General features: G+C 45.2%; 1 protein-coding gene across 4 annotated transcripts in view; it reads right to left on the reverse strand.

Moving 5' to 3' along the window:
• LOC143297577 (uncharacterized) overlaps window positions 1-7,500 on the reverse strand; it is a 91,618-nt gene that overhangs the window by 43,775 nt on the left and 40,343 nt on the right. For 2 of the 4 annotated variants that reach the window (XM_076609975.1, XM_076609969.1), the window contains exon 1: window positions 3,165-3,325. The exons of 1 other annotated variant lie outside the window; for it this stretch is intronic. The gene's annotated coding sequence lies outside the window, so the exon portion shown is untranslated. Of the gene's footprint in view, window positions 1-3,144; window positions 3,326-7,500 lie in introns of those variants that run through there. One more of the 4 variants, XM_076609971.1, reaches the window with a different exon arrangement.

Consider the following 7,500-nt stretch of genomic DNA (forward strand, 5'->3'; position numbering starts at 1 on the left):
TCTTTCACTTCCCGCCTTACCCACCTACCTTCCCTCTCTCTCCCCCACACCCCACCTACCCCCTTCTCACTCCAACCAACACTGCAGACAGCAACAGATCATGGGGGGGCGGGGGGGGGGGAGTGGGGAGGGGAGAATTGGTGATGGTGGGGTGGGGAAGATGGGGTTTTTTTTTGCGCAGTAAGTTTACCAGATTGCTGGTTTAGTTGTGCAATAGAACTCATTCTGCGTGAATGAGGACGTAAGGATTGGGGACCTGAATTCCTGGGAGAGTAGAGAGTGGGTGCGTGTGTGTGGGGGTGGGGGGCGTGGGGGGGGGGTGATCAAAGGGAGGGGAAGGAGGGACAGAGGGAGAGGGAAGGGAGGGTGTTGGAATGTGCATATCATAGTCACCATTATTTCCTTTACATAATGTCACGGTAGTGTGTCACAAAGCCCTCCCTAACACCCATCAACACCCTTCCCAACTCCATACCCCCCCCCTCACCCCCCCCCCCCCCACACACACACACACACACACACACACCTTTCTCTCCAGCACCTCCTGCACGTTAAAGATCCTGTAATCCATGTCAGTGTTCGGTGGGTTGTGGAAACAAGAACATACCCAGCATGCACACCCCCGAAAACGGAGTATGGCTGCCTACATGGCGGGGTAAAAACGGTAATGTCATACATGTAAAAGCCCACTCGTGTCCATACGAGTGAACGTGGGACTTGCAGCCCACGAAGAAGAAGAAGAAGAAAAAGGAGAAGAAGAATGAGAGAGAATTAGAGAGACAGGCAGACAGACAGAGACTGGAACAGGGAGACTGGGACAAGAGATAGAAAGAGACAGATAAACATAGACAGCGACACAGAGAGACTGAACCAGAGTGCGAGAAAGAGAGACAGACAGACAGATAGAAAGACAGACAGACAGATGGACAAACATACAGAGACAATGACAGGGGGTACTGGAATAAAGACAGAGAGACAGACAGACAGACAGAGACAATGACAGAAAGACTGAGACAAGAGACAAAAGATAATTTTTTTTTTTAAAAAGAGAGAATGAACGAGTGTGGGAAAGACTGACGGAGCGAAAGAGAGACAGACAGGCACACAGACAGACACACTGATAGAGAGATTGGCGAAAAAAGAGAGGAAGGGACAGAGATACGCAGACACAGAAAAAAATGAACGAGTGTGTGAGACAGACAGACAGACAGAGAGAAAGAAAGACAGACAGACAGACATAATTATAGACAGAGAGAAAGACAGACAGACAGAGAGGACAGAAAGATAGAGACAATAACAGAGAGACTGAGACAAGAGACAAAAAAGACAGATAAAAGAGAATGAACGAGAGTGTGGGAAAGACAGACAGACAGAGAGAGAGAGAGAAAGAAAGACAGACAGAGAGAGAGAAAGAAAGGCAGACAGAGAGAGAGAGAGAGATTGAAAGACAGACAGGGAGAAAGACAGATAGAGATAGTGAACTGTAGATCAAAACACTCCAGGAAATTCGGCACACACACACACACACACACACACACACACACACACACACAAGAAAAACATTCCAGGACGTGAAAGATAAAAGAACAGAAAACCGCACAATGTCTCCCTCCATCCCTCTCCCTCCCCTCCCTTCCCTTGCTCCCTCTCACCCCTACCCTCACGTACCGTTCCTCACAGTCACACTCTCGATCAGTGAGTCAGTGAGTCACGAGGTCGGGGACACGACTCACCCAAGAAAATAAAGCACTTCAACTTTAAGCCCCCTACCCCCACCACCACGTAACAGGCACGTTCTCAAATTCCTGGTTCGATACGGGCTTCTCCGGACGATAACTGACTGAACCTCGCGGGCTTGGCAAGCCTGTTGGAATGTGAAACGTGCAAATCCCTACAACCACTAAACCTCTCTACCCTCCCTACCCCACCCCAACCCACCACTGTCTCTCTCAAATCTCTCTGACCTTGATTCAATCTATCCACCTTGTTGTGCGTCTGTCTTAAGTTAAGGTCAGACATCTGCTTGGCAGATGTGGTGTAGCGTATATGGATTTGTCCGAACGCAGTGACGCCTCCTTGAGCTACTGAAACTGAAACTGAAACTGTCTTAAGAATCAAGTTCCCCTTTACACTGAATTTTTTAGGGGGTGGGGTGGGGGAATGGGGGAGTTTTCATCACGTCGTAATGAGGCTCGGCAATAGTTATTTCTCAGACACTATGGTGTTCGTAGAAAGCCTCACGTTGATGAATGGTTGAAATGTTCTGACAGGGCATCACGTGGGCGATTCACTGACTCCTGTACTCTCGTCGTAGCAAGGTGTGGTGGCATGTGTTACATACTCCGTAGTAGTAAGGTTACCTCGATGACTGATTAGAATTTAGGACAGCCGCATTCTTTGTCGGCTGAACAACAAGGTGGGGGTCTTTGGTTCACCGTTTCAAATATGTCAACCTTTAACTGGTGTGGCCACAAGACTGCATGATGCTGTTTGTTTGCTTTTACGATTTGTAAGCTGTGCTTAAACAAGAAACTCGTCACCGATAAACGATATATTATGTAAGCATTAAATTTTGATATCTACCGAATTCTGAGTAATGATATTTGTAACAGCGTTGCTTGTCCATCTTCAAATAAAATAGACACATCCTGATTTGCAATATAATTATGTAGACGGGATTTTTTTTTTTTCAAGTGCTTAAATAGCTTTCATTTTTTAAAGTAAAAAAAACAAACCCATGGTCCACATACGAAAAAAGAAAAGAAGATTAAAAAAACAGCCTAAATTTGATTGAAAAAAAAACATACAAAAAACACAAAGAATAAAGAATTAAAAAAAACAACAACAACAGTGTACACTTAAATAAAAACAAGAAATCAACATTAAAAACTAATTAAAAAATAATAATAATAACAGTAGAAAAAAAAGATGATACAAAAGGAAAATCACCCTGCAGTCGCAAAGAACTAAGCTGTGAAAAGGACTCAAACAACATTGCAATACAAACCGAACACCAAACACTGCAGAAACAGCAGCAGCAACAACAACAAAAACAACAATAACAACAGCAGCAGCAACAACAACAATAACAAGAGCAGTAGAAGAAAAGACCAACAAAACACAACAAAAATACTAATGACATACCAAAAAGCTCCAGTGCTTACCCAGAAGAAGAAGACACACTCACACGCTCACACACACGCACGCACAGAGTGGAAAGCTTTTGGTGGAGTCTGCCTGTGCTGAAGTCCAGCCACTCTCAACAGTTGTGTGGACAGTAACGACCTATTGACGATCACTGACACTGCTTCACATTGACAACACTCTGTCCCTTCCCCTGCTCTCTCTTCTCCACTACCCCCTTTCCCTCCACCCCTCCCCCCTCTCTCTCTCTCTATTGTCTCTTCCAATCAGAAACTTGTTCCATGCTCTCACATGACTAACTCAGATGGCTCCCTCCTTACACCCCACTCCCACCCCCACACCCCATCCCTCTCTCTCTCACACACACTCACATACACACACACGCACACTCACTTACACTCTTGTCGGATCACAAACACGGTGTTGTTTTTTCCCCTCGTAAATGACATGATGGTCAGATCAGATAAACCAGTTCCTGTTGTTTCTATTTCCCAAACTCAAGGGTCATCTGAGAGCTGAACAGACAAACACACACACACACACACACACACACACACACACACACACACACACACACACACACACACACACACACACACACACACACACACACACACCTTTTCGTCTAAACAGGAAGATAACTCAATCTGCATATGGTTTCTTTCAAATGGACTTCTGGGTTGGTTTTCGTCTGAACACGGAGATGACTCAATCTGAATATGGTTTCTATCAAAAGAACTTCTGGGCTTGCTTTCCTGAAATAGTGCAGGGGGTGGCCGAGTGGTTAAGATGCATATCTGCCAATAGAGTGCCCCTGGGGGTCTGTGTTCGATAACCGCTTTCGCCCTTTCTCCCGAGATTGACTGGACCATCACACTGGGCGTCTGGTCATATCGGAATGAGATGAGGTCTCATGTCCGGTATAGCCCTTGGCGCACTGAAAAGGAACCTTTGGCAACAAAAGGGTTGTCTTCTGGCAAAATTCAGTAGAAAAAATCCATTCCGATAAGTACACAAATATAATTATATGCATGAGCACTCAAGGCCTGACTAACCGCGTTATGTCACGCTGCTGGTCAGGCACTTGCCTGGCAGACGTGGTGTAGCGTATATGGATTTGTCCCTTCCCCTCCCCATCACCGACACCCACCCTTCCCCTTCCCCTGCAATCTTCCCCTCCCCCTCCCCCTCCCCACCTCCCACACACCCACCCTGCCCCGCCTATCTCCACACTCTTTCTCACTCCACCCCCCCCTCCCCACCCCCCAACACCCCCACCTCTCGGCACCCTCAACCCTGACAATGGTATCACTGTTTGTTCTTCCAGTGAAATGGAGTAAAAGCTACCAGCAGGGTGGAAATTAAAAAAAAACCCAACAAACAAACAAACAAAAAACAAGGAAAGACGTCAACGAATGGGGTATATAGGTAATACCCGAGGTAATAGTACTGACAGGGTGGCATGGGAAGGGAAGGTGAAGGGTGGAAGGAGGATCGGGTGGGCAGTGGGGGTGGTGGGCGGTGAGGGTGGAGGCAACGAGAATGGATGGGTGGGGGGGGAGGGGACGGGTGGGGGGGGGGGAGGACGGTGGGGGAATAGGGGACAGGCGAGTGGGGTGGGGGTGGGGTGGGGGTGGGGTGGTGTGGGGGAGGTGAGGGGGGGGGCGTGGTTGCACAGTTGAAGATGAAGAGGGATAGGTGGGAATCTGTTTGCAAAGCTGGGCATAGCACTCTCTCACTCTCTTGTCTGTCTGTCTGTCTGTCTGTCTCTCTCTGTGTCTGTCTGTCTGTATGTCTGTCTGTCTCTCTCTCTCTGTCTCTGTCTGTATGTCTGTCTCTCTATGAACCTGAACATGCAATTACTCTCATATGCATGCACGCCTGCATATACACACACGCGTGCGCGCTCGCGGGGGTAGGGGTGGGGGGGGGGGGCTCTTGCATGCGTACACACACACACACACACATACATACACACACATACACGTGAGACGGAAGAAGAAGTGGTTGTGTGAGCATGCGCTTTTCATCTTTTGCATTTGTCTGCACTCGCGAATGAGAGACTGCAAGTCTCCAGAAATTTATGAGGCAAGAGTGCCAATATTTCATATGCGTTGCTTTTTTTTTTGCTTTTTTTGTGTTTTTTTTTTTTTTACTTCTTCTTCTTTCTTTTCTTTTTTTCCCTTTTTTTCGGTTTTTTGTTTGTTTGTTTTTAATATAAAAACACTTTTCACCACCACACCTACACCAGTCCCATTCCTTTTCCTGTGGGAAAACTAACTTCAGTGAAAGGATTAAATACTCGCTAAACAATTACTGTCCCTGGACCTAATTTGTGGCTGCTGTCACATCTCGTATGTTGTCTGCTGAAGAGTTGTTGTGTGTAAGAGACTTCTTCTGTCACAGAAATTGGCCTGTAACTGTCCGAGACAGAAAAAAGTGTCAAATTAATCATGATGATGATGAAGGTTTTAATGATACTGCTACTACTACTACTACTACTACTACTACTGCTGTTGCTACAATAACAACCAGGCTATTACTACTACTACTACTACTAGGCTACTACTACTACTACTGATGATGATGATGATGATAATTGCCAGATGTTTCAGCCACTCTTTACAATCAGTGAATCTGGCTTTAGGGGTGGGAGGCGGGGAAGGGGGAGGCGGGGAGTGGGGGGGGGAGGGCCAGGGGGTAAGGGGAGGGGTGAGGCAAGGGGAGGTAACTAACTGTATGTATTCCCGTCCTGTCATGACAATGCAGCGGGCCCATAGAAAACTGTCACGCCTCTTAAAAGTGTTTGCCGTGCCGACCCAACACATCCATTACGCAGCAAATTAATGACGTAGTTTATCAATCACGTCACAATGACGCTCGAGCAAAAAAGTGACGCTATTATGTCTTGAAAGCCGGATTTCTTTGGATTAGCCAACACTCTCTCTCTCTCTCCCTTGACTCACTTGTGTAAACAAAGTGAGTCTATGTTATAGTCCGGTGTTTGGTTGACTGTCTGTGTGTGCGTGTGTGGCTGTCTGTATGTATATTTGTGTGTCCGTGGTAAACTTTAACATTGCCATTTTATCTGGAAATACTTTGTCAATATCAAATTTGGCTTAAAGACAATAGGAAAAAAAAATCTTCACAGTCATACCATTAATAGGTTGTAAGTCTTCCGAATTAAGCCGTGTTTCCGGATCATTAACAATTCATTTCGTTGAGGCTATTTCCGGATTCCGAAAACACCATATTACCGCATCCCATTTGCAGGAATGTATGCTATATTTGTTAAGAAGATGTCATGAACTCGTTTTTCTTGTTCGCAATTAAAAGGAAAGAAATGCGAATTCTGGACAGAACGCGTACAGTGACACAGACTACATCATCGACGTGTTTACTGCTTATGAATATTTCAGAGTGGATATTCAATTAACTAGAATGAACATTAAAGAGAAATTGAATCGACCGTGTCGTACTTTCCCGGCGAATGTAACTAAACTTGTCGTACATCTATCTAGATCCAGAGAAAACGGCTAAATGTTATGGTGTGCTTGAGACGATCGCAAGTCTCCTCTATCGCAGACTTTAAAGAATTCTTAAATGCCCGAGATATACCAAAATAACATGGTTTGAACAATGTTACCACTTCAAATAACGCAATCGATTTATCACGCTTAAAAAAAGCATTGATAGATCCGCAATATTGTGCAGTGACAAAGATAAAGTGACATGCTGGGTTCGAATCTGATCCTGTGCCTTTTTTCTTTTCTTTTTTTTTTTCTTTTTCTTTTTTCTTCTTCAAAATCTTGAGCTGTAAATATCTTGTTCAGTTTCGCTGTGTTGAGATTTTCCTTGTTGGAAGCAAACATTGCGAACAGTACAGTGGAGTTGAAGAGAACCACGGAGTTGTGAAATAATTCGGCCCAAACTGACTTGTTACCCACTCTACGTCACCGTAAGGAAACTGAAATTGAGGCGACACCCTGAGAGCCTTGCTGTGATCACACATGTCAGCTGACCTGATTGTCAGTTTGAGGACAGCAAGTGATGTGTGTGTGTGTGTGTGTGTGTGTGTGTGTGTGTGTGTGTGTGTTCTTTTTTAGAATGAATACTTTATTTCACTGGGTCATTTTTGAAGAGAGAAAAAAAAAAGTGTATGAGTAAGCTTGTTGAAATAAAAAACGAGTACTCTCTCTATCTCTCTCTCTATATCTATCTATCTATCTCTCTTTCTCTCTCTCAAAAATCATACATACAGACAGACGCAGACACACACAGACACACACAGTCAGACAGACAGAAACACGCACACACACACACACACACACACACACACACACACACACACACACT

Source organism: Babylonia areolata, chromosome 23, assembly GCF_041734735.1.
Source record: "Babylonia areolata isolate BAREFJ2019XMU chromosome 23, ASM4173473v1, whole genome shotgun sequence".
NCBI lineage: Eukaryota > Metazoa > Mollusca > Gastropoda > Neogastropoda > Buccinidae > Babylonia > Babylonia areolata.